The sequence below is a fragment of the Leopardus geoffroyi genome, chromosome A3, assembly GCF_018350155.1.
Source record: "Leopardus geoffroyi isolate Oge1 chromosome A3, O.geoffroyi_Oge1_pat1.0, whole genome shotgun sequence".
Lineage (NCBI taxonomy): Eukaryota > Metazoa > Chordata > Mammalia > Carnivora > Felidae > Leopardus > Leopardus geoffroyi.
In genome coordinates, this window is record NC_059336.1 from 84,209,002 (window position 1) to 84,236,790 (window position 27,789).

At 39.2% G+C, this 27,789-nt stretch overlaps 1 long non-coding RNA gene across 1 annotated transcript in view; it reads right to left on the minus strand.

The window, feature by feature from the left end:
• Nucleotides 1-27,789, minus strand: part of LOC123580876 — a 599,338-nt gene that overhangs the window by 22,204 nt on the left and 549,345 nt on the right. The window contains exons 7-9 of the long non-coding RNA XR_006703511.1: nt 22,941-23,034; nt 5,844-6,006; nt 2,235-2,283 (exon numbers count right to left, since the gene is read on the minus strand). This is a non-coding gene — a long non-coding RNA (uncharacterized LOC123580876). The remainder of the gene's footprint in view (nt 1-2,234; nt 2,284-5,843; nt 6,007-22,940; nt 23,035-27,789) is intronic.

The window sequence follows — 27,789 nt, forward strand, 5'->3', positions numbered from 1 at the left end:
AACCACTTATCTGGAGTATACCTGGAATTTCCATTTCTGCAAGTGGGGCCCACCTCTCTCTGGGCCATACTTCCTCTTATTGGCCGACCAGTGTGCTGGCAGCTGTAGTCCGGTGCAGGAGGATCAGAACACTTGGGTCCACTTCTCTTATACTTTCTTGGCCCTTTAATTCCCCTGTGACTGATTTCGTGGCCCTTTAATTCCCCTGTGACCCCTTGATTTCCCTATTTTAACAATGATAATTGTATCTGTAATAGTGGGCGATTTTTTTTTTTTCTTTGCAGGGAGGCAACTTACATGGATGTAGGAAATATCTGAGAACATTTATCAGTACTTGAAATTACTCTTCCTTCAAATGTGTTTTTTCCCACTGGTTTCTTTGTTCTTTTGAAGCCCAAGGCAGTGGGAGTCACTGCTTTGAATATTTTCTCAATATGTGTAAGGAAATTTGGACTTAGAATTTGGATCCACGGCTACCGGAAGAAGTGTCCTGGTTGTCTCGGAGGTTGAGTTCTCGGTCTAGGAAGCCTCCTCTTTGTTGTTGTGATTCTGGTATAAGAATGTCTAGCTGCCACCTTGATTTATTCTTCTTCTGGAGTGTGCTTCATTTCCTTCTACAGGTGCCCTAGGTGTGGGCCTGTGTGCTTCATTAAAAAGTGAGCCGATGGAGTTGAGGCCACTGGACTTTTATATAGATTGTTCTCTCATGCCTCATCATTGTTATGCAATTTATGCTTGATAACAAAGTTGTTCTTCTTCTTAATGAAATGATATCGGAAGGAAATGGCCCTTTCTGCGAGGCTATACGCGTCAACAGCCGCCTACCGTTTGTGTTCCATGGTTCTCCAGAGCATCAGTGCTCTCCAGAGCCCTGCGGAGCAGGCCTCCCTCGTCCAGACCTTCCTTCACCCCATCGCGCCACCAAATACATTGTGCTAAAGCGGGGCAGTTTCAGTTTGTTTCACCAGAAAATAAATCTTTGCTTCAAAGCGTCACAGTGTTTCATCCTTTCCATGTTACGCCAAACACATGTTCACAGGGTTTCCATAGGCTCATCAAATAATTTCTTGCAGACTCTTTCCACTTCGTAAGATTGCTCTTTCCTGTCTTCCTTGACATCTCTTTCTTGAGCTCTTTTTGGACTTATGGAAATACTCGCTTCCTGGGAGAAAGGACTGTGTAGTAAAAAAAAAAGCATGCATGCGACTGGGAATTTTTAGGTTCTGGTATTACCAGCGTCTGGAATTCACTTGCTGTGAAGATGTCAGCAATCTCTCAGTCTCTGATTCCTTCAGTGCAAATGGGCATAACAAATGGCACTTTCCCCGCAGAGGCACTGTGAGAGTAACTTGAAATAATACGGGTCGAAGTTGTTTTTGAGTATTTTTAAGTGTGTGTTTTGTGTTGTTTTTATTTTGATTTTTACTGTGACAGAATGTCCCAATTTAAGAAAATAATACATAACTTGTTTGTAGTTTAAATTTAAATTGTTGATTCACAAAACATGTATTTACTTTCTTTTGACATTAATTGCTGTTATCAGGCCAGGTTTTGACTTTTTTTTACCCAAGGAATTTAGAGTTGGAAATAAAAGGAAAAATTATAAGGAAGAGACTTAAGTATAGTTCAAGCCCTAAAGTATGCTAATTAACACATCTGTTTGCCTTTGGAACATCTGGGACAACAACTACATACTAATTCTCTTAAAAATGATTTATTTAGGGGCGCCTGGGTGGCGCAGTCGGTTAAGCGTCCGACTTCAGCCAGGTCACGATCTCGCGGTCCGTGAGTTCGAGCCCCGCATCAGGCTCTGGGCTGATGGCTCAGAGCCTGGAGCCTGTTTCCGATTCTGTGTCTCCCTCTCTCTCTGCTCCTCCCCCGTTCATGCTCTGTCTCTCTCTGTCCCAAAAATAAATAAAAACGTTGAAAAAAAAAAATTTAAAAAAAAAAAAAAAAAATGATTTATTTAAACATTTGTGGAAGATTCAGGTGTGTGACTTTAATTGCACAATTAATTAATTATTGGTAAGGTCCTTTTATTCCTTCCTAGTAATCAACATAATAAAACACTGCAGTGTAAATTATGGCAGAAAATAAAATTAATAAACACAATTACAGTTTTCATTTTTATTCCGAAAGTCTGTTTAAACAATTTATTTTTGGTATTTCCTTTCCTTCGATTTCTTCCTCCTCTCTCCCTTCCTCCCTCTCTTCCTTCCTCCCTCCCTTCCTACCTTCTTTCCTTCCTTCCTTTTTTCCTTCTTTTCTTCCTTCCTTTGGTTTCTATAAACAAAAGACAACAATGAGAACAATATTATATGGAAGAACTTAATCTAAAAGTATCTAAGCTGTGAAAAGATGAAAACAAAGGAATGGATACCAATGAGCTCTACAAATTAATCCGAGCTCTACAAATTAATCAGGTGAACAGGAAAAAAAAAAAGGATGCTTCTATTGTATATATGTGATATATATATGTATATGCATTTGTTTGGTTATTTATAGATAATCTGGCACATTCATACCCAAAGAAAGGTTCATTCCTTCTTGACATTTTTGTTGACTGAAATGTGATTCTGTTACTAGTTATTTCTTATCTTTTTAGATCAGCTATTTTCTTCTTTTTTTTTCTTCTTGATTTTTGCCACACTTTGAATGAACTTATCAATTTTCAGTCAATAAAATGTGAGCTTTATGTTATTATAATCTGGCTGGTGGTAAAAGTCATCCAAAGAGAACTATTTGAAAATTACATCTACTCATTTTCCAATGTACCTGGTACCTTTAGAGTCCTCCCTTAGCTTTTCACTCGAGTGAAGACTTCAAAGGTTTCTGGTAAAATGCAGTTACGCTCTTGGAGAAAAGCATATCATGAAAACATGTTTGCCCATTAATAATTTAGCTTGAATGGGTATCCAGCAGCAAAAGAGTGGGATGCGGATCCAATAAACATGAGACTACAAGAAGCTCAGAGATAAAGGCATGGCTGCCATTTGGACCCAGTTCCTCTACCTTGGGTGGAGGAGGGAGTTTTAGTTGAGGGCCTGTGTACCTCTATGGGAAGAGGGTTCTGGTAGTGCAAGGCACTAGAGACAAGTCTCACCCTCCACAATGTTGTTTAAAGTGATGGTAGGCTCAATAAACATGTTTATTTGAATTGAGGCTAGAGGAGGTATGTACTTCTAAGCAAGAGTTTGGAGCTATGCCATCGCACCTCCCCTGTGGATTAACTATAACCTGGACAGTTACTTAACATTTCTGAAGCTGTTTTCTCATCTGCCAGATGTATGTGGTAGTATCCATTTCGATGGGTCGCCATGAGGATTACAGGGGGTGATGCTTATAAAGCACAGTACCTGGCCAGTATTCAAGAAACATCAATAAACTGTGCATTTACCTGAGTATCTATATTTATATCTAATTCTGTGTTTCTTAAGATGCTTTAAGGAACGCCTGGGTGGCTCAGTTGGTTGGGCAGCCGACTCTTGGTTTCTGCTCAGATCATGATCTCACAGTTTGTGGGATCGAACCCCTTGTTGGGCTCTGCATGGACAGCCTGGAGCCTGCTTGGGATTTTTCTCTCTCCCTCTCTCTCTGCCTTTCTCTTGCTCGTGCTCTCTCTCTCAAAATATGTAAGTAAACATTAAGAAAAGAATAGTTTTAAAAAAATACCTTAAATTGCATGCAACAGAAAAATATGATTCAAACTTAAGACTTAAACCATAAGGTGACTTATTGGCCAACCTAAATAGAAAGCAAAGTTGGGCAGGCCTTCAGGTTGGATTGTTTCGGTGGTTTAAAAATATCATTGAGGACCCTTGAACCATCTTTCTCTCCATCCTTCCTTTCTGGTGTTAACTTTATCCAAAGGCTGGCATTTCTTTGGGATTGGGAGATGGCCACAAACACTTCTTGGGTTTGCATGTTTCTCCCCCAGGAAAGCCTCTCAAAAGAGTGAGAAATCTCTTTCACAGAGCTTTTGTGTCTTTGTGATCCAACTTGGTCTGTACCTGTCCCAGACCTGAAAACTGTGACCAGGGGAAGGGATTATATTGATGAAGTTAGGTGTGAGGCCACATTTAGACCTTGGTATCAGCTTCCCCTAGAACAAAGAAGTTGTAAAGAGGTGATGTGGATATCCTTGAAAGGCGGCATGGATGAGGAGCAACCATGGTGTCCATTACTGTGTTAATTACATTGAAAGCACTACCAGTACATCCAATGACTGGAGAATATTATCTCCCCTATAGACGTTTTTGGAGGAGGTAGGAGGTCTCTGAGATCATTTAGACTTTGAGAGACTTCATTATCACAGATCTTGTTAAGACCAGAACCCAAGTGTCCTAATGTGACACTGGATCTCTTCCCAACACACAGTCCTACCTCTTTAGATCTTCCTACAGTGTCATTTTATAATTTTACACTCATTTCAGCATTGGTTACAATGTCAAATTCCTAGAAGCCACTTAAATGACCGCTAAAGGGGAAATGGTAACATACCTTATATTTGCAAAATTTAATACAATGATGTAGATCTATACGTGATGGAAAGCTTTATACAAATACTCACCCAGCCACAGGTTATTCAAAGGAAAGCTTTGATCAGAAGAACATGGTATCATGCCCCACTTGTGTGTGTGTTTGTGTGTATGCTCATATATACATCTTAAAATTTTTAAAGAATACTAAAGAAACTAGACAAAGGGCTGCTGGGTGGCTCAGTTGGTTAAGTGTCTGACTTCAGCTCAGGTCATGATCTCATGGTTTGTGAGTCTGAGCCCTGTGTTGGCTCTGTGCTGACAACTCAGAGTCTGCAGCGTGCTCCGGATTCTGTGTCTCCCTCTCTCTCTACCCCTCTCCCATTCATGCTCGATCTCTCTATCTCTGTCTCTCAAAAATAAATAAACATTAAAATAGTAAAAAAAAAAAAGAAACTAGACAATAGTTGTCTTGAGAATGGAAATCAGGGATCTGATTGAGACAAAGACATTTTCACTATGTGATTTTTAAAAATACAACTTAAGAAAGGGCTCAATCTCTTTGGTTTCAGAACTTGGATATCAATCCAGGATCTATGATTTTTATCATCATGATTTTAGGCAAGGCACTTCATTTCTCTGAACCGTAGTTTCCCCTTCTGCCAAATGAAGATGATGGGTTTATCACACAAGATTTTTATGCAGATTAACTGAAAAAAAAGGTCTTTGAAAGTGCTGTTTAAGCTCTCATGGGCCATCCAATTACTAGTAATTACCATGTTGCATTTTTCCTGATGATCATTTCCCTCTGCTTTTCATCCTACTGCTTCAAGGATGATACCTTTGGCATCCAAGGGTAAATAATCTCCTTAGAGTTTCTGACCAGCCAGGAGTACTTGCTGAGAAGAGAGATTGAGGAATTCAGGGAAGGTCTAATTAGAGTCTATCAGCCTTTCCCCCTCCGCCACAACTTGATGAGCATTTTATTTATAGGTAACTCAACACAGTTTTCCTGGATCCTCACTCTTTCTTCACCTATCCAGAAAAGATGGAGGAGAAGTTTAACTCCACTTCAGTTATTTGTTCAAATCAATAATTAGTGAGCACCGATTATGTACTAGGCACCAGGCTGGGTGCTCCCCTGGAATTTATAGTAGAGTAGACTTGACAAATACTTATTTGTACTTAGTATGCACAACTATTGTGCATGGTCACAAGCATTTATTTTAAAGAGAGATGAACAGAAACACTGATATCCAGGAACTTCTGGGGCTGCAGTTACAATAATACCCAGGAATGCCAATTTCCAGCTCTTCATTGCTAATATGAAAACAAAGCACCTTCCAGCTCAGAGTTTGTACCCACCTATACATTCATCCTGGACATAGTTTTCCAAAATGCAACAATGGTCAAGAGGCCAGTAGGAGCCAGACATGTATTAGGTATTCCAAGGGTTTCATCATGCCTTCTAACCTGGGTCTAGAAGTTTGATCTGATCCTTGCATCTTCAAGTAGAGGGCTGTGAAAGCTAATAAGAGAAGCAGAACAAGTAGAGACCACTCAGAGACAAGAAAGACATCTTTTCAGGACTCAACATTATTGATGAGAACCTGAGAGGAGCAACGGACCGTGAATCAACTTTGGATCTTCTTTCATAAAAAGATTGTGATTCATGTACAGGCACTTCCTTCCCTCCCGAGCCCTCCGCCACTCATCCTCCCCCACAAACTTTCCTACTTCGCAATAGAACTTCCCAATCAGAGAGCTTGAATTCAAATAATTCAGGTCTGAAAAAGAAACCTCTTGTTAGAACACAGACATCATTGACAATTAGCCAGGATTCCAAGGAGAAAAAAAGGGAGGCCCAGGCAAGGTAAATGCATTTGTGTTTATATAGTGTGTGATGTGTTCTGAAGTTTTCCCCAAGGAGAAAGGCCCTCTCTCCTACTTCAAAAGCCATTTTCATGTTTTTGAAATTACTAGAAATTATGGGCTAAACCCCCTTCACACGTAATTTATTTCACCCAGTATCTCATATTTTGTGATAACATGCAAATACCATATGTTGCACTTTCTCTTTATGGATGGAGGAGGGAAGGAGGGAGGACTGGCAGAATTATCACTAGGCACTGCAAAACCTTCCATTGAAATCCACATTCACCATAGTGACGTTTACTAGTTATGGCAGAGTTGATCAAGTGCAGATTTTCCTGCTGCTGGAGCTAAATTGCAAGCTGCTCATAATGCCATCAGATGCTGCTGGGTTTTCAGCCAATGAGGACTTCAAGAGTGCTTCTCTCCCTCCCTACTTTCTGTTGCAGCCGAGGCCCCATGCCTGGCCCACTCTCTACCGTGTTTGAACTTGACTGACCTCATGCAGTACTCGCCTGGAATAAATGCACCTCCCATCATCCTATGGGTTCCAAATACTCAAACCAGAAATCCGAATGCATTCCCAGGGCCTTCATTTTTATTTTCCCTAACAGATACTTATTTTCTTAAATGAAATGGTCAGTATTTGGAGTATATATTATTCATAAGACTGAAAGAGGGAAAAAACAACACATTATGTATTTTCCTATTCTATTTCATCGGAGGCAAAATGTTTTACGCCAGGCCAAGTGAGTCAAAAACACGAAGCTATTATTCAACTCATAGCTGCTTCAATCATTTCTCTACCAACAATGGTGTAAAGATGTGATTTTACAAGCAAACAGGAAGAAAAAGCTTGAACACACCCTGGGAGTGTGTTTAAGAAGTTGATTTATGTTTCATGCTGAGTCTTACACCTGCAGTTCAAGCAAAACCCAACTTGGCTGCCCCAAAGAGTCTGGTTTATTAGGTATCAAGGAGTCGCAAGAAGCCATGTAATTAAAACTGTAATTAACTGGAAAAGGAAAGTGCCACCTGAGTTTTGAGAGGCTGTCAATTTTATTTCCATTACAGCCCTCCTGGTTCTCCTCTCGGACTCCCCCATTCCCACCCCCTTTGCTTGATAAGAAAACAATATATACATACACACTACGTACATACATGTTTTTAAATATATTAAAACATGTATATAGGGCTGTTGCTTCTGGAAAAAGTCACAAGATTTATTACCTATTTCAGCTTTTCTAGATCAACTTCTTCATCAGGGAAACGTTCTAGAAGTGCACTACCCAGTACGACAGCCACCAGCCACAGGTACCTATTGAACACTTGAACTGTGGCTAGTTCGAATTAAGATGAGCCATTAACATAAAGCGCCTGTCAGATTTTGAAGATGGAGTGCAAAAAAAAAAAAAAAAAAATGCGAGGTTTCAGTGATATTTTTAATATTGATTACTTGTTGAATGGTATTGTTTCGGATGCATTCGGTTGTGTAAAATAGTATTGTTTCATTTCAGCCGTTTCTTTTTGCTCTTTTGAGAGTGGCTACTAAAAATTTTAGCATTATGTACGTGGTTCACACGATATTTCTCTTGCACAGCGCCGTTGTAGTGGTTGGGCATTGAGTTTCCTGCAGAAGCGTGGAAGAGTGCACCGGAAATGTCTCTTCTGGTCCTTCCTGCCATCCCTAGGGCCGTGAGGGCTGGCGGGCGAGGAGAAATGGGAGCCCTTGGTGGCAATGTACAAGGGTGCTGGAACAAGTTATTAAGGCACATGTTTGTGATTGCCAGATTGTTCAACTCAATTTCTCAATAAAGAGCTCAAAGGGAGATGTCTGAGCAGCATAAATGGAACTTCAAGGGTCCTTTCTTCTCTCACTGCCCCTTGGCCAACGGAGGTTCAAACGCACTATGAAACGTGTTAGCGCCAGAACGAGGAGCGCCGTGAACTTCAAATGGAGGTACTGAAAGCGAGTTCAAAACCAACACGTGTGCCTTAATTTGTGAATTCAAGTGCTGATAAAACAGTCTTTTGAAAAAGGTCAATCCATTTACATTAGATTCTGTAAACATCCATCTCATGGTATTACACCATCTTTCTGAACCACATCCTTTGAGGGTAATAAAGAGGATTTGTAATAAAGACACAATTATGTAACAATGTTGAAGGTGGCTAGGGACAGAGGCTTTTTGGCACTTTATATCAGAAACAGGCACAAAATTTTAGATGCCTTAGCCTTTTCTTTTAGATTTTAGTAATTTTGCAAGTGGGGTGGTTAGCAGAGATACTTAGTTTGGACGCCTTCAGAAAGGAAAGCAATGTCTCGTCTCTCCGTTAGCACAGTAGTGACAAACATCTTGATGGAAGCTGCCCAAGGAGGGGAAGAGACTGACAGTATCCTTCTTTGGCTGGATGGGGAAAAAAATGACTCTTCCCAGCCCGTGTTTTTCCACCTTTGCTCCAGTTGCGTATTTTTAAAGTTGCATTTGTTGCAAGGTAAGGGTCTGTGGAATCTTCCAGTTCAGAACAGAATTGTGTTGGCGCGTAATTTTGGGAAGTGAGCCTGAGATACCCAGAGCAGATGACACACGGGGCTTAGGTCCTGATTCAGCTACAAGTCAGCGGGGCACCCCAGGACCATCTGCGTCCTATAAATTACAGTAATGCCGGCACATGCAGGCTGTAAATCACTGGCGAACAGGCTTCACCTTGTGACACACGACATGAACCCTGTTGTATATTCCAATAAACTCCCATAAACCATCTGATATAAACTCCGGATTATATTTCTTTAGGGGTTGGAATACTTAGGCTTTTCTTTGCTGCTCTGATTCCCCTTCAGCATGTGAATTGAATGCATACAGGGTGTTCCCTTCTCTTTCCCCCACACTAGGCATTTTTCTGTTTTTCAGGTCCAGAATCTTACTTAGTGGCTGACATGTGCAATTTGGTGAACTTTAAAGGACAGATTTTTTTTCCCCTTCGCCTTCTTTAATAAACTTGTTTCTTTCAACACAACTGTGAATGTCAAAGCCTTGTGGTTACTATACAGGGAAAATACGATTTATAAACAGCAAATTAATGGCCAAATTGTCAGTAACCTACTTCACTGAATATAAATAAACGCATATCATAAAGGGTCACGTCGCTAATATGGCTTTGCTGGGTTTCTGGCAACATATACAACTGCCTTCTACAATAGTTGTTTTGTGTGCAGGAGTATGAAGAGGAAGAAAAATGGGAGTGGAGATAGCATTCAACTCCATTTATGGCTCATCCATAAACGTCTCCAAGCAATTGGGTTTATTTGGAACACAGTGTTAACCCTAGTCACCGAGCTCTTCCTCCATCTGTAGGGAAACCCCTTCTGAGCAGTCACTTCTTAGGGTTGTGATAGCTGACTTGCTGGCCCACAATATGGACCCAATATGGAGTCCTTCAGAAGATGCCAAGCTTTGCCTCTATTAGGAGAGATGGTAATTTTTTTTTTTTAAACAGTAACAACAAAAATCGAAATTTTCAGTTTTCATTATGAGAGTATTTTGTCTCTTAAGAAAGTTCTTTCAGTTCAGTGTCTTTGATGCAACATTAAATTATTTCCTCTATATCGCTTTTTATAGATGTACAGGTATAAACAAAAAAGGTAGATCATAACTACTCTGTGTGGAATTTAAACTAAACATAAAAAAATTCAAAAATTTCAGTAGCTTCTAAGGAGTTAAAGTGCAAGATAATTAAGAATTAATTTTATTGGTCTGACATATCCTACTCAAATTTAGCTGAAAGTTAGGTTAAATTTCCACGTTCGTTGCCCGAAAAATGCTTTAACTATTATTTTATATACATACAAGCCTACATAAAGAAAACACAGTGCTATTTTTATTTATGGTTGAGTCCAGGTTTATAGAGGATTCATGTACTCAATGGAAATTAGATAAATTGCATCAAAGTTTATGGGAATTTCTTGACATATAAACATACTGAATGTGCATAAAGTTTAAATATTCAGTTTCTGCTGAGAGAGTGCCCCTGAAGCTGAACACAATTGCCTTGGTGGAAAAGAGGTAAAACTAAATTTTGCTAAGATGCACAGCATTACTACTGTGAATTCAAAAATACAACTTTCAGGAACTTCTACATACATAGAAACATTCTTTAATTAATACAGTTTATCCTGTCATTTCAGGGATTTATTGATATTGGCAGAAACATTTGCAAATAACTCAGAAAATTTCATGACATATTATGCATCTCAAAGGCCTTCATTCATTTTTTTTTCTTTTTTAGCTGCAATCAATAATTTCTTTCAAAACTCTTAATATGCTAAGACAGCATAGTTAAAAGATTGTTGGAAATTCTTGAAAGAAGGATTTACGAAAATAAATATGAACAATGATGAACTTTGTAGCATTATGTTATTTTCTTTCATTCATGTAATTTTTGAACAAGTTCTGCCTCTGTTTTCCATTACACCTAAATAGTTCTCATTTTTATTCAACATTGAGATATTAATGTGGGTGCATCAAATCAGAGTTTGGGTTCTTTGAACCTATCAAACTATTTTTTTTCCAAATATCTGGGGTTTGATAAAACCCCAAATGCATACTAGAAGCACTTTTTCCATTAATTATTAAACCCATGTGCATTTTGAGGAAAATTTGATCCATATGGGTTCTGGTTCATTTATGCTTTACTCATCAAAATACTTTTTCTTAAAGTCCATGTCCAAGAAATCTTTTGAGCCCCGTTAAGTTTTTTTGAGGTTTGCCAAGAACAAACAAAGTCAAACACCAAAAGATTCAAGTTGGTTTGTAACCTTATACCTATGAAACATTAGTGGGTTCTAAACTTGGAGTAAACACATGCTCTCATCCCTAGTAAGTAGTTGGATGTACCTCCAGAGGGAAGCTGGCAGCTTGGTACAGAAAGCAAAAGTTAGACATACTTCAACACAGACACCAGATAACCCCAGAATGCATCACAATTCATTAAAAAATTACTTTGACTCTATAATTTTTGGTACACATATGCACAGATGTTCCCTGAAATTTGAGCTGGAAGGTTAAGAGGCATCCCAAGTAGGTAACAAAAAAATGTATTATTATTTAAAATGTGAAACCCTAGGTTTTGAATAACAATTCCTAAATTATGGGACTTGATTAAAAATAAATAATGGAGAACACGCAATTGCCTTTTGGTAGGGAGAAATGGGAAGAGAGCCCATGATTTTTTTAAATTTTTATATCTCTTCCTTTTCAAGTGTCTAATTAAGAGGTGAGTTTTTGTTGTTTGTTTCATTGTCATTGTGTGTTTTTTGTCTTCTGCCTTTTTGCCTTTTTCTCCTGCTGGAACCAACAGGCCAATTCAAACTGAAGCCTTAAGTAAATGTAGATTGGATTTTAAGGTACCAGTCTTTGATTAGACTGGATTGTTAATCTCAAAAATCCAGAAAAGGACAGTCAAAGATGATTATAAGTAAAATAATATCCTATTTCAAGATGTTAGGGAAAATAAAATCTAAGGCTTGGAGTTATGTTAAAAAAGAGTCTTTATCTTCTAGAGATCCCCACTGAAATATGTGTAGATGACATGACATGATTTCTGGGATTTACTTCAAAATTCAATGGGAGTTAAAGAAATAGGGGAGATACAGATAAAACAAGATAATTGTCGATGCTGGATGCTGGCGTATTGATGTTTATAACACCATTCTGTTTTCTTGAGTTTATGCATTGGGCATCTCTTATGCTACCATGCATGCTCTGGGTCCACATTAGCCATCGTAGTAGGAGTCCCTGGAGTAGTACCTGGCCCTGTTTGCACCATGCATCTCTCCTGTCACAGAAACATCTACAGAAATCTTGGATGTCATTCTGCTGCCTGAACAAATTTGAAAGTGTGAGAAAGTTAACACTCTATGGGACAATTATTTATTAGTGGGGGACAAAATCTGCTGGACAATTCTGGGGTGCATCTTACACAGAGATCGGAGGGTTCCCTGGGGAACCCCTAGTGTGATCAACTTGATAACGTACCCTTGGTGGGTCTTTCCTTCTTCCTTGTTACACTTTTTTTGGACTTCTTCTCCTGTTCTTTAGGATTACTTCCTTAAAGAACTACCCGCATCAAATCCTTACAATAATTTCTAAACATACATGATCTTATAGCCCAAGCCCTTATCTCAGACTAAGGCTATGGATGTTTGACATTTTTCAAAATAAGTTTTATTTTTTTTATTTTTTTCAACGTTTTATTTATTTTATGGGGGACAGAGAGAGACAGAGCATGAACAGGGGAGGGGCAGAGAGAGAGGGAGACACAGAATCGGAAACAGGCTCCAGGCTCTGAGCCATCAGCCCAGAGCCTGATGCGGGGCTAGAACTCACGGACCGTGAGATCGTGACCTGGCTGAAGTGGGACGCTTAACCGACTGCACCACCCAGGCGCCCTCCTTCGAACCTTTTTAAAATGCAGGTTTAGATTCCACAGGTCTAAACCTGCGGGACCACGAGATCCTCCATTTCTAGCAAACATCCAGGTGATGTCTATGCTGTATCAGAACGTCAAGTGATAAGGCTCTACACCCTTCCTTTCCCAAAAGCAAAGAACCAAGAGATAGCTGATGAATTAGGGAAAGTTTCCTCCAGATTTTCAGAGGTAACTGAGTTGCTGCAGTACTGTTTGTTAATGAGAAGACAGAGTAAAATCATCAGAATCTTCAGACAGCCCACAGTATCCTATGAGAAAACCAGCAGAGAGGGAATAAGGGAACTCTTATCTTCCTGAATGATGTCATTTATGCTGAAACTTAATTATAAGCGAACATCCATCTTCCCTGTCAAACAATGCAGTGTACATAGGCCAAATCATTTTTAACGTAAATATAAATGGTTCTTGTGTGTAGCCACTGGGGAGATGGTTAATGTGGGGAGGGAGGAGGGTGGAAAGCTAATTCTACTTTGTAAAGGAAAAATTGCCTCAGTGCCTTGATATTCTGTAACAATGAGGGAAAAAGCCCCATAAATGTTGGTGATAGGGAATCGGCTTGCTAGTGCCCAAAATGCAAGGATTTACCTTGAATATTTTTACTGTCTTTCTGCTTTCCAGTACGATATTCACCCTATAAATTTGTGCTTTTCCTATCAGCATGATGGTTTGTTTCTTTTTTCTTTTATATGGTTGAGTTTTCTGGCACATTTCTGTTCCCACAAACAGTTCTCTAGAGTTTTATATATAAAGAAGCTTTAAGTAAAAGACAAATTTGGTAAAAACCAAAAATTACTCATTGAAACTAGTATACTGTGTTGTGAAACCAGAAAATATAGAAACCGTAAGCTCCTCTTATTGGTACATAAACTCATGTATTTGGGACTGTTGCATAGCTGAAATTGTCCAATTTCAACTGCTTGTAAAATACCAGATAACTCTGTGAATCTTGATGGGAAAAATAGACAACCAGAGCCACACAGTGTATTGAGCAGGAGACTGGAAGGAGAATGTTCCAGGGAAATAAGAGTGTGTATACTAACCAAGCAGTGCAATGGGGATGAAAAATAACTGCATATGGCACATAGATGTATGTGGAACATGGTGCGTGTATACGGTACAATTTTATACATTATAGGCAAAAATATACAAGCAATTTAGGAATTGAATTCTAAAATCAACATTTATTAACATGCATTTTTATGCCCGCTAATGTGCTTAGGACTGTATTAGGTGATGTAAAGGGTATAGGTAAAGGTATAGGGCATTGGTCCCACGTTCAGGAAACTACAAGCAAGCCCTGACAAGGATACTCCTACACATGCCCCAAAATATCACTAACGTTGTAAAGTGGTGACCATCCCAAAAGGGGATGGAAGAAGCAGAGAGAGAATTCCCTTCTGTCTGTGATGCCAGGGAGACTTCTGGACTGTGATACGGGCACTTGGGACTCTGGAACTGCCCATTCCAATGGATCCTGGGCTGTGCAGGTGTGTGCATCTGGTTGCTGCAGATGGGCTACCTCACTGTTCTTCATTTGCAAGGCCAATGCCCATGAGCCCATAAGGCCACCTTACGTGGCTTCGTGATCCCAAGATGATTTCTGACAAGTGCTGTGAGGCCACATGGAGGCAGCTGTGTGCTCATGACAAAAGGGGATATCGTGTTGCCCAGGGTATACTTAGGTTTAAAAAAGCCTACATCAACATACTTCTAAGTTGTGATGGAAAATTGGAATTGGAACTCAAACACAGGACCCTTACTCCAGTATCTTTCCCCTTTTCTTCACTGTATATTTTCATTTTTCCCCCCAAAATAAAACTTTTAGGTTTTTTTTTCTTTTTGGAACAAGCACTAATGTAGAAAAAAAGAACTGGGACAACTGTCCTTCCACTGACTCTGACCATTTGTCTCAAACTCTTAATGCCATTTCTTCCCCTACATTTTTAGTTTAGAGAGAATCAGAGAGGGGGGCAAAGACAGGGAACAAGAGAGGGAAAAAGAGGGGCAAAGAGAGAAGTTTTCTCTGGAGTTGCTTGTTACTGCCAAGGAGTAGAGGTAGAGTTGCTTGATGGAACAGAAATGGGAGAAGGATATGCCTAATATCTATTATATAGAAATGGAGGCACAATAATTAACTATCTATCTGTCTGTCTATCCATCTATATATCTGGCTCTTCATCCTTGCTTCCTCTAACCTCCAGAGCTGACCTAGAATTAAGATAATCTCTTTTTTTAATTGTTTTTAAGTTTATTTTTTGAGAGAGAGAGAAAGAGAGAGAGAGCGCACAAGAGGAGGAGGGGTAGAGAGAGAGGGAGAGAGGGAATCCAAAGCAGGCTCCACACTGCCAGTGCAGGTGGGCTCAAACTCACAGACAGTGAGATCATGACCTAAGCTGAAACCAAGAGCTGGACACTTGACCAACGGAGCACCCAGGTGCCCCAAGATAATCTCCTTAATCCAGTGCCTGAGGCAGAAACTGGTGGCAGTAGTCGACACTTCAAGTTGGGTACATGTTCTCTGACCGTACGACATGTCTGACATGTCGGTTTTGTAGTTTGGAAAAAATCCTTCTTCAGTGACTTTCTAGATGTGACTTCCTGAAAGAAAAAGCTTCAATTGTTTCCACAGTGGCCCTTTGCTGGCACCAATGCCCACACAGATGCCAGCAGCTAATGAGCTTGGTGAATAGGTGAGGAGGTGGCAAGGGTCACCTTCCTTTGTGATCTATTTGTCATGTTTCTACCATTATTAGCTGTGTGTCAGAAGCTACTGTTTTGGTTTTTATTACCCTGTTTTGTGTATCTGTCGGGTTTCTAGTTGAAAATGTCTTTCTTGTTCTTTTTTTATGAATCCACAAAATCTCAACTCAATGCCCTCTCCATAAGGATAGGCTTTCTCCAGCATTGCCAAGGTGGCCTTGTGAGAGGAGACATATTTTGGACGAAATAACCTAGGTATCCTTCAAGAATTCATTAGTCCAGTTCTCTTAGACCCTAGAGTAGCATAATATTAATAGGCATTTTTAAAAGAAGGAAGATAAAAACCTGTATTTTCAGGGTATCTCTTTTGAGGGAAATTTCAACAGCACATGAATTGTACCAGCTAGTCAGTAAAAAATAACCGTCTTTAAAAAAGCTGCTTAGGCTTGGGGTAAGTTAAGAAAGAAACATAGGGTGAGGTCACTGCCCACATGGGGGCGAGAGTTGTGGTGAGAGTTGTCATAGACAAGCTACCAAAAGTGAGAGTGTTTTACCAGTTGGAGAAGTAAAATGTCTGTATGTTAGAGGAATTCTGGGAGATTTTGAGGGCCGATGTGTGATCTGTAGCTTTATTCAAATGTAAAATTTCTTGAGCATAGAACCATTAATGTGTGTGCTACGGGAAATTACCGATGGTAGAATGAATGGAATGGGAAGTATGCTGTTGTGTTTCACAGAATCTAAGAAACCTGTGATTGTAAGATGCACCATTATTTTATGTACTACTAAGAAAGGAAAAGCACTGTTAATTAAATGATGTCATGCCATTGATTGGAAGATGCAGCCCAATTTCACAGATGTTAGAGTGTAAAAAACAAAGGTACATCTTAGCCTCGATAGCATTCAGTATATCTCCCCTTTTAGATTTACAACACATTTTAATAGCTCTGAAAAGCCCCACAGGAAAAAAAAACCTGTTTGACTCAGCTTTCCCCTGACTTTCTAACATAAAATGCTTTTATTGGGCAAATATCTTTATGAGCTCATGCGTTAAACTATATGTGAGGGAGTTTAATTCATTGTGATTCTAACTATTGAACTTCAACTTGTTGAATCTTTGGCCATGAGATCTTCCTCCAGCCGTGTTCTGAGTCCTTTGGACATGGCCTGCTAATTATTGAAGATTTTCTGGTATATCAAGAATTTCTAACCTAATCTTCTGTATTTACTTCCCCATTCCTGGAATCAGCCGTCTTAAATATAGTTTAGTTTTATGATTAAAAATTTTTTTCCTAGGTTTTCCTTGAGTTTATCATCTCATTTCTGAGTTTTTATTTTGGCTTATGTTTTTCTTTCATGTCTTGTATCATTTCCTTAATGTCTTTTAACTCATTAAGTTATTCATTAACTTAGTTAAGTTCATGAGTTCATTAAGTAACTCATTAACTCATCCTATTTTGGAATAGGACGCTACTGTTCTTTTTTTTTTTTTATTATTCTTAAAGTTTATTTATTTATTTATTTTTTTAATTTTTTTTTTTCAACATTTATTTATTTTTGGGACAGAGAGAGACAGAGCATGAACGGGGGAGGGGCAGAGAGAGAGGGAGACACAGAATCGGAAACAGGCTCCAGGCTCTGAGCCATCAGCCCAGAGCCTGACGCGGGGCTCGAACTCACGGACCACGAGATTGTGACCTGGCTGAAGTCGGCCGCTTAACCGACTGCGCCACCCAGGCGCCCCAAAGTTTATTTATTTTGAGAGAGACAGAGACAGCATTGGGGGGGGGAGGGGCAGAGAGGGAGAGAGAGAATCCCAAGTAGGCTCCATGCTGCCAGTGGAGAGCCTGATGCTGGGCTCCAGTCCATGAAACCATGAGATCATGACCTGAGCCAAAACTAAGAGTTGGACACTTAACTGACTGAGCCACCCAGTGCCCCAGGATGCTACAGTTCTAATCTATATTTTGACTATGTCTTTCTGGCACACTCTTGTTTTCTACAACAGTAATATTCTGCTCTTTATTCTCTTTTTTCCAATACTAACTTTCTATGGAATTCTTTTCTGTGGATCTTTTTAACGTGAAATTAGTTTTCTTGAACTTTTATAAGAAGTCTTGATTCAGATAGCTTTTTAAACTTCATGGACCTATCTTTTCTGTTGCTTTTACACAGTGTTAAAAAATATGGTGGCTTGTTTTCAGAGATTCCTGACTCTGTTTCCCTCCCCTATTTTTATCTATACCTACTTTTCCTCATCTCTCTCATCCCTAACATGCTCTAATTTGATCCCACTCCTAGCCCTTTCAGTGTGGAGCTCTGTCTGGGAAGCAAGTTATGAAAAGTCAGTTTCAACACTTTATGGTGGCCAGACTGTTTAAGTGGGCAAAATCCTTCCTAGATTCAGCTGCTGTTCTCATATTAGCCTCGAGCTTTTCTGTGAATACCTATTCGCCATTTTGGCTTTCTCCTCACCTCATTGCTTCCTTCTGCTTTTACCTGCACAGATGTGATAGCATGCTGTTCTTCAGGGTATTGGTGGTTTATCTCCACCTGCTTATATTTTAAGAATTATGGGAATACTTTGCTATTGAGTTTTGTTATAAATTTGTCTATGAGTTTTGGTTTTGCTATTTAATTGGTCTGCCAATTTTTATGTAGGGATCCTGGGATATCTAGCAACTGTGCTGCTACTGCCACTGCCATATTTCCAGAGTCCCTTGGAAAACCTTTTTAATGGCATCACTATTAAGATCTTCCAGAGTAGTAATCTGTGGAGCCTTGGTTTGATAAATGTTATCCTGATCTATTAGGAGCTTAATACTGGTTTAGGAGTATGCTACTCAGTGCTTGAGACAAAAACATTATCTTCCAGTTTGATTAAAATTTCTAATGTCAATCATAACAGTAATTATAATTTCTTCATATTGTTAATAGCTTTTCAATTTATAGAATACTTGTACCACCATTATTTTAGTTAATCCTACTAACGATCCTGTACAGTTGGTAGATCAAGTAATAATGCTTATTTTGGAGATGAGATTCGGAAACACAGAAAAGTTAACTACCTTCTCCAAGGTGGCACAGCTGAGAGGTGGGGTGGCTGAGAAATCTCTCTATAGTTCAGTGTCATAGCCACACTGCATATTAACCTGATCAAGCAAACATGCTGAGGTTTTCTTCCTTGTGTATGAACACATCTGTGTAAAACAGGGATCTTTGATCTTTGCCCTGTTTCTGAGAGAAAAAGGAAAGAAACTTCTGCTCAAGAGAAATGTTCTGGGGGAGACTCTAGACAAAAACTCATCAATTAAATATCATATTAGTCTGTTCAGGCTGCTATAACAAAAATACCACAGACTGGGTGACTTAACCAACAAATATTAATTTCTCATAGTTCCGGAGACTGGGAAGTCCAAGATCAAGGTGTGGGCAGATTCAGTGTCTGGTGAAAACCGGCTTCCTGATTCATAGATGGCTGTGTTCTTTCTGTGTCCCTAGATGGCAGGAGGGGAGCAAGAGAGCTCTCTGAGGTCTTTTTCATAAGGGCACTAATCACTTCCCAAAGGTCCTACCTCCAAATGCTATCACACTGGGGATTAGGCTTCAACATAAGAATTTTGGCAGAGGTATAAAAATTCAGTCTGTAGCAGATATGCAAACTTTTGCCCTAAACCATGCACTGCATGGAACCTCTCATCTTGGTGTGTTGGACTGTCCCACGTGAGTCTCAGATGATCTTTGATAGAGAGTAATACAGACTTAATGACATGACCACTGCCTTTATTTTCCTGGATCTTAACCTGAACAGAGGTTAGAGTTGCCTTCTTAAATATGGAAGAAATCCCGTGCCCTTCCTATCACATTAGCCTCATGGGAGAAAGAAAGGCAGGGGCCCAAAGAATAATAGCCAAATGTGAGATTTTAATGGGAGTGTGCCTCAGGTACACTTGAGATGTAAACATCCTTTTCAGTCACGCTGGAAGACTCTCCACCCCACCCTTATCTTCCACTCCCAACCCTGGCTTGGTGGTGGGACATACTAGTGCCATCGGTCTGGAGCCACATCAGGGATTTTCCTCTGTAGAGTTGGGGTGGAGGCAGTGAGGAGGTTGGAGAGTGGTGAGGCAATAGAGGGAAGTTTAAGTTGACCTTTGCCTATTATTCAAAGGAAGTCAGACTAATTGGAAAATAACTTAGAAGTGGGAAGAAGTCATGTCCTCTTCTTTTTTAGATGTCTGTGCTTCCTTCTGCATATGAGTCTTTCTTGCCCAGGCTCTCCAGTGACCTTCCAGCCTTTGAACTTTCCTAGTGCTCGTGGACACCTTCCTAACCCCAGACACCTATTTGCTATTTGTCTTTTCTCACTTGTTCTTATATACCCACTCATGTTTCTGTCAGAGAAATGCAAAGTTACCTCTTCTCATGACACTTCTAATAAAAATCTTAGCTCCTTGAGGCAAAGGCTGATTGCTACTTTCCTTTTTATTGGCTCAAGACCTAATAAAGAGCTTTTCACACATTACTAGCTAATAAGTGATATTGGTTGGTGAGATTTATAGGTAAATATACATCAGGGGGCTAATTTTTCTTTCCTGAAATTTCACCTACAGGACTCAGCAGCTATCATGGTTCTGAAAGGAAAGAAATATTTGAAGGGAGAAGCTAGGTGCAGGTTTGATTAAGAAAAAAAAAGGTAGTAAGGTGACAGAACACAAGAAGCCAGGCAGACCAATGGCCATATCTAAGATTCAAACATTAGGCTGTATTTCCAAGAGCAAGGATCAGCAAACTGATCCCATGGGCCAAATACAACCAGTCTCCAGTTTTTATAAATAAAGTTTTATCGAAACAGAGCCATGCTCAGTTGTTTGCGTATTGTTTATGCCTGCTTTCATACTACAATGGCTGAACTGAATATTTGCAATAGAGACCTCATGGCTTGCACAGCCAACTACATTAACCATCTAGCTCTTTACAGAAGTTTGCTAAGCCCTGCCCTAGATTGAGGGCACTTGTGTAGTAGTAAAGCTGGAGGGGGTCTTCACAGGGATTAACTTCTTTTCTTTCTCTGCTGCCTGCTTTTAATGCCAAGGAGAGGTTATAATAATACTTCATGGGCTTTAGTGCTCTTCCTTCTCTCCTGGAAAATCAAGTATTACATAAAAAAAAGAAGAAAGAAGGGGAGGAAGTTCATAGTGAACCTTCCCACTCCTTGAAAACTCACATAGGCTATTGCCCCTAATTCCCTGGCAAGTGGAATGTGAAGGTGATGCTAGAATAATATATTCAATGTATCTTCTTTTTCTGGAGAAACAGCTTTTAGGTATATCACTGCTCATACCCATTGTACATATATCTCATTAAAGGTTATATTGCTTTAAAATGAGCTTCTGGTTGAGATAATAGTATTGGATCAAGATTTAGTTTATATTGAAATGGTTTGATTGGAATATCACAGTATGAGGAAGCAAGGAAAAGGCCAAATGTGCTTACATTAGATGTAATTTAGTAAAAATGGAAAGTTCAGGCGTTTCTGGCATATAGAGAACATTTATAGCATTTTGGCTTTTCACATTCATCTTTTAAAGTTCCCAGTTACAACATTTTCTTTTCTTGGCTCCTTAAAAATAATGAATAATTTTGCTCTGTAGCCATAGCTTGAAATATTTTGGTATATGTTAATTCAGAAGATAAAATTTCTTTTGGAAATGTTCACTTTTAGTCTGCATATTAAAAATGGAAAGTCTACTAGCTACAGTTCTAAAATTACCAGTATCATTGGGTGCATACCATTAAACTGTTTTGAGAACCTTATTCAGGTTCCAGGGTCTGGAAGTAACAGCCATCCATTTGGAATATCAACTCCAGCCTGGGGTTCTGATTTAAAGAGTTTCTCCGTCCGGGAACCCTCTTGCACTGTTGGTGGGAATGCAAATTGGTGCAGCCACTCGGGAAAGCAGTGTGGAGGTTCCTCAGAAAGTTAAAAATAGACCTACCCTATGACCCAGCAATAGCACTGCTAGGAATTTACCCAAGGGATACAGGAGTACCGATGCATAGGGGCACTTGTACCCCAATGTTTATAGCAGCACTCTCAACAATAGCCAAATTATGGAAAGAGCCTAAATGTCCATCAACTGATGAATGGATAAAGAAATTGTGGTTTATATACACAATGGAGTACTACGTGGCAATGAGAAAGAACGAAATATGGCCCTTTGTAGCAACGTGGATGGAACTGGAGAGTGTGATGCTGAGTGAAATAAGCCATACAGAGAAAGACAGATACTATATGTTTTCACTCTTATGTGGATCCTGAGAAACTTAACAGAAACCCATGGAGGAGGGGAAGGAAAAAAAAAAAAAAAAAAGGTTAGAGTGGGAGAGAACCAAAGCATAAGAGACTCTTAAAAACTGAGAACAAACTGAGGGTTGATGGGGGGTGGGAGGGAGGGGAGGGTGGGTGCTGGGTATTGAGGAGGGCACCTTTTGGGATGAGCACTGGGTGTTGTATGGAAACCAATTTGACAATAAATTTCATATATTGAAAAAAAAATGTGTTGTGAAACTTGTGATTTACCAGAGAGAACAGGTTTCTTTTTTTTTTTTTTTTTTTTTCTGTAAGACTTAATAAAACAGGAGCAAAATTGAAAAAAAAAAAAAAAAAAAAAGAGTTTCTCCGTCTGCCCATACGTTTTCATCAGCATTAGCCCTGTGCTTTAGTAAGCATTAAAAGTTAACCTGTTTGAAAAATCATGCCCACCCTTCAGCCTGGGAGGAATATATTTCTGATGACCGTTAAGAAGATCTATTTCAATGTCTACCGTCTGCAAAATTGTTGTCTTTTTCTACTTCTAGGCAGCTGGTAGGATACTTCCTTGCCTCCTTTATGTTAGGAATGGCCTTTGCTCTAACCACTGAAATGTGAGAGGAGATTTTGAAAGTCACTTCTGGTTGTAAGCTTTAAGAGTATGCACATGAATCACCACTATCACTTTCTCTTTTCCTGAGCCTTAGCAATCAGCAACATTTAATATAGTGTGGGCTTTACACATCTGGGTTCCAGAGTCAGATAATGTGGAGACAAGTGTTCAGTCAGCCTGTGCAGGATAGATAGTCAGTGCAAGAATTACACCTTTGTGTTTTAAGCCACTGGGATATGTGGTCTCTTTTGTTACTGCAGCATAACCTGGACTTTCCTGATTGATTCAGTATGTCTGGGATAGCTTTAAAAAAGGATTTGAATTCTCTGTGGTGAGGGTTGGATCTATGGAGAAATAATCAATTGTTTTCCAAAAATAACTTAACGTGAATGTTTGGCATAGTGTTGTAGTCAATGATTTTATATTAGCATGCCTCTGTGATACAATCTGAATATACTTCATCCTGTCTGCTCACTTTTGTTTTGCTGTTGCTCCCTATTCATGTTATTCCCAAGGAAGAAGACATTTGAAGTCCAGCTCTCCATCAGGATTCCTTGAAGAAAGCAACCCTAAGATACAATTAAATGGTATTAGACCTGGGGGAAATTCAGCTAGAGAATTGGGTTGCTTTAGACATAACATAACATAAAACATAACATAACATAACATAAAACATAACATAACATAACATAAAACATAACATAACAAACATAACATAACATGATAATATAAATATGGATTAGTATTCCAATCCAAGTTTTTATTGCAAAAGGTACAGATGATATGAGTGGAGGAGTAACTGAAACAAAGCATTAGGCAGAAAACCACATTTTTTTGTGTATGCCACATCACTGAATCCATTTCTGCATTCATTTTTAAGCCTGGGCACATAATTGTTAACAATTTGTCACCTTTTAAAACTCAGAGTGACTAAGATTACGACTAAGATTAAGATTTTTCCCATACCCTGATCATACACTTGAACCATGTTAGTTGTAGTAGCCTTAGACAGAGATCTCTTTCTCTACTTCTCTTTAGTGGGCAAAAATCTCCTCCAAAGACCTTCTATTAGACCTAGGCATATCCAGATCTTTGAGAAGGCAGCTGCCAAAGGAAGGAAGCCACTTAAACTGGTCAATGTAGGTTTATGACTTCATAGAACAAAGCAATGTTCTTTGCCTATTGTTCCATCTATAGCCACATGCACATATTAGCAGCAATAATAAAATATTGCTGCATTATCCCCAAAGCATCAGCCTCTGATAAGATAAAAGCTTTTTTCCCAGAGGGGTTGGTTAGTGTCTGGGGGTGGGAGATGGGAAAGGAAAGAATACATTAACCCCGTGGTTTTGATAGAAATGGTCTCTTCTGTTATGAAGAAAATGTACACGTTAAGCATGTGTGACTAGCAAAATTATAAGAGATTGGTTACTCTCTCACTCTGCTTATCTCAGTTTATAGGACTTGTAAGTGGTTAGAATGCTGCAGACTGCTCCCTGGGAAGTGGTCTATGAAAAACATATGAGTTAGATACAGAAAAAGAGAGTCAGAGGAGAGGTTATTGAGGTACTAAGTGAGTGGGAACTCAGAATATATCCCAGATATCTTCGGTGTTGCTCTAGGCTCTTACAATGCTCTTGGATGAAGCTATTACTTCTGGCTTCTTTTTCTTTATCCCATTCTTCAGTGTGGGGATATATGTAACATAACATACATGTAAGGAATGAAGCAGAATAGTAAAATGAATGGTTGTGGATTCACCACTCAATTTTAGAACCCAAACATGGTTGTAATTGCTTGTATGCTCCTCCCACATCATGTGCCTCTGCCTCCTCCAAGTCTGGAGATGAACTTTGTGTTGAACATTGCTTGTTGTACTAAAAATCATTCTCTCTCTTTTTGTCTGACTTTCCCTATAGAGTGTTGCTTGACTTTGATGGATTTTTGAGCTTTATAAAAATGATACACCTTGCATTAGTCTGCTGGGACTTGCTATTTTTACTCAATATTTAAGATGCATCCATGTTGTTTGTGAAATTCTATTTATTTTTCTTGCTTTGTAATTTTCTACTATGTGACTATAGTACAATTTGTTCACTCATTTTTCTGCTGGTGGATATTTGTTTCCCAGATTTTTTTTTTGGCTGCTGTGAACACAACTGCTATGAATACTTGTCTCCTGGGACACATGGGCAAAAGGTTCTTTGATTATTGCCCTGGGTTGTAGTGCATTTGAATATCCCACTTTACAACACACTGCCACACTTTTTCCCAGTGGTCCTACCAGTTTGCATTCCTTTCAGCAGCAAATATGAATATAAGTTCCCATAAATCCACATTTTCAATCTTTGATATTATGTCTTAATTTATGCCAATCTAGTGTATAAACTGTCTCTCACTGTGGTCCTAATTTGCATCTCCATGATTGCTAATGAGTTTGAGCATCTTTGCAAATATTTATTAGCAATTTGTGTCACCCCTGCCTTTTTTTTTTAAGCTAGAAAGGTAACTATCTATCCAGTTCTCATTAGGAAAGAAAGAGAAGTCAGTTGATTAAAGTCTTTTATAATTAAATCCACAATTGGTAGATGACAGATGACCAGAAACCAAGAGGAATGGAATAGCTTCTCTTCGTGAAAGCAGAACCGTGCTACAGTGCCCTTGGGAATTCCTTAAATCCTATACTTGTAAAATAATTGGTTCCTAATAAAGAACAATGAATTACATCTATAAATAATGATCCATGATAATTGGGGATTTTCCGTATTCCCACAGATAAGTTTATATTTTGTGGTCATAAGCAACAGAAACCCCCTCTAACTTCAGCCCCAAAAGAATATTCATAGCCATTCTGTTCTCAATAGAAAAGAAACTGGAATAACTGAAACGTCCATCCAGAGGAGAATGGATGAGTGAGTTGTTGGTAGTTATGGCATGTTGTGTGATGAGGCCACTGAGACTGCACATGATCCCCAAAAGAAATTTGGGCATTGTTACCAAAAGAAAGGGGAGCATGGATGCTGGGAGGAAAATACCAGCTCCCAAACCCCTTGACTCACTGGACTTTTTCTTACGTAGAAAGACTGAAAGGAGTTGCTCATTTCCAAAGAAGAGAAATGGAATTTGAATGGGGGTGGGGGGGATAGGTGTTTTTAACATCATCCATCATAAGAAAATATTGTTAGATTATTTTTCTAACTATACTGATGTTCCTTTTGGCTGAGGTTTTCTAGGCTAAGCTAATAGCCAATAAGATAATAATTTGTGCCAAGATGTGATGATGGTAATGATTTGGCTGGGGAAGGGGGTAGGCTGCAACTCCAGTGCCTGCTGGGACCCACTCATAAGCACTTTCATGTCCCATCTTAGAAACTGTGAACCACTGGGAAAGGAACAATATCCCTACTCACCAAGGGGATGGCTAGCTGCTACGATTTCTTCGGGTCCTGTCACTAACAGGAACCATCTCTAAATCCCATCTCCCCCTCAACGTTTGAGTTGGCACCAATTTTAAACAAACATTAAATCCTGAATCTAGAGGGTACTTTGGTTTCAGCAAGATCCCAAGAAGCTTGGGAAGCAAGCGGGGCGAAAGTTGTGAACTCCAGTTCCATACACACGGAGCAATGAGAGAAGAACAGTGCCATTTTGAAATCCAAAGGACTTGTGACCCACAACAAAGTAGTAGGTGGTTAGGGCCACTTTGCTTTAACTTTTATGTCCAGAAGGAAACATACCAAAGCACATGACAACTTAATTAAGACATATAAGTGATAACAGAATTTTAAATATGAAAAGTGTTAATAATAATGATTCCTCGTTTTTCTGGTTTGGATTATACCCCTTTGCTTTTATGAAGGACCTGCATTAGTACCTATTTTTGCTGACTGAAAGAAATCCAAAGAGGATCTTTGTTTTTATGAAAAAGTAGCATTCAACATTTGTTTTTCGCAAACTTAGGCAGTGTGCACTGTGAGCAGCAAGGGCGGCACCACCAAGCTCCTTCCCCAGGAACCACACTCAGCATCTCAGCATCCAGCCACCATAGCTTTGAACTGCATCTGTATGTATGTGTGCTTTATCTGGATTTATTTTGTGCATCCATTAGCGATGTGCATCCTAAGGTATCAGAAAAGCCTAAGAGAGATTATTTTTGGGGTCTGGAAAAACAGAAGTTTTTTCTATATAAATTAATGGTAATAGCTTTTTCACTTTGCGTCATTTTGGTTCATGAAAATTTTCATAGGAATGCTCTAGTTTCAGATAGCAGAGAAACCTGTAATAGTTGCCATTTATTTATTTTTCTCCTCTGCATCTTGCAAAGTGTCCTTTGTATTTTATTTCTGACCTTCATAACAATGCTTTCAGTAGGTTTCTTATTCCTATTTTACAGGTAAGGAAACTGAAGCTCAGATCACTCAAGTAATGTAGGTAAAGTAGCAAACAACATTTCCAGGATGTTGCCACATTTGAAATTAGAATTAGAATGATGAGGGGCACCTGGGTGGCTCAGTCAGTTAGGCCTCTGACTCTTGATTTCAGCTCAGGTCATGATCTCATGAATGGTGAGATCGAGCCCTGTGTGGGGCTCTGTGCTGACAGTGCAGAGCCTGCTTGGGATTCTCTCTCTCCCTCTCTCTCTGTCCCTCCCCTGCCAGTGCATGCATGCTCTCTCTCTCTCTCTCAAAAATAAATAAACTTACAAAAGAAGAATTAGAATTACAAATAAAATTAATTTTTGACTTCTTGCAAAGAGAGGTACGGTATTTAATAATATATAGTATCTGATGACTATGCTTGCTATTACTGTGCAGGATTACATCAATGTACCCTGATGGTAATTGTTTATAAAACATAATTGGAACAGTTTATTTTAAATTGGTAAAGGAAAATTATGGAACACTGGATGCTTTCTCTCTATGATAAATACCTTTTGACATTTAGCATCCCACTTGTGAAATGGCTTTAGCCAACTCCCTCTTTCCTCCTCTTTAAATGATATTGAGAAGTAGGGGGAAGCTCAGATGAGGCCCACCTTTTGAATGGGTAGAGAAAAGGGGCTAGAAAAATGTTAAGTTTTTTGGGCAACAGAGTCTATGTTTGGGTCTGTTGTCATCTTCAGTCTTGGGGCAGCAGAAAATTTCACCCATTTGGAGAGTAGCACCATAACACTGTATTACAACTCTGTTTTTCACTTAAGCAAAATATCTCCACTTAATAAATTCTAATCCTTTTATATGGGAGGCAGTCTTATAATGCTATACAGAATCCATTCTTTCTCCCATTAGTTTCCTCAATTTATTATTTGTTGGCCAGCAACACGC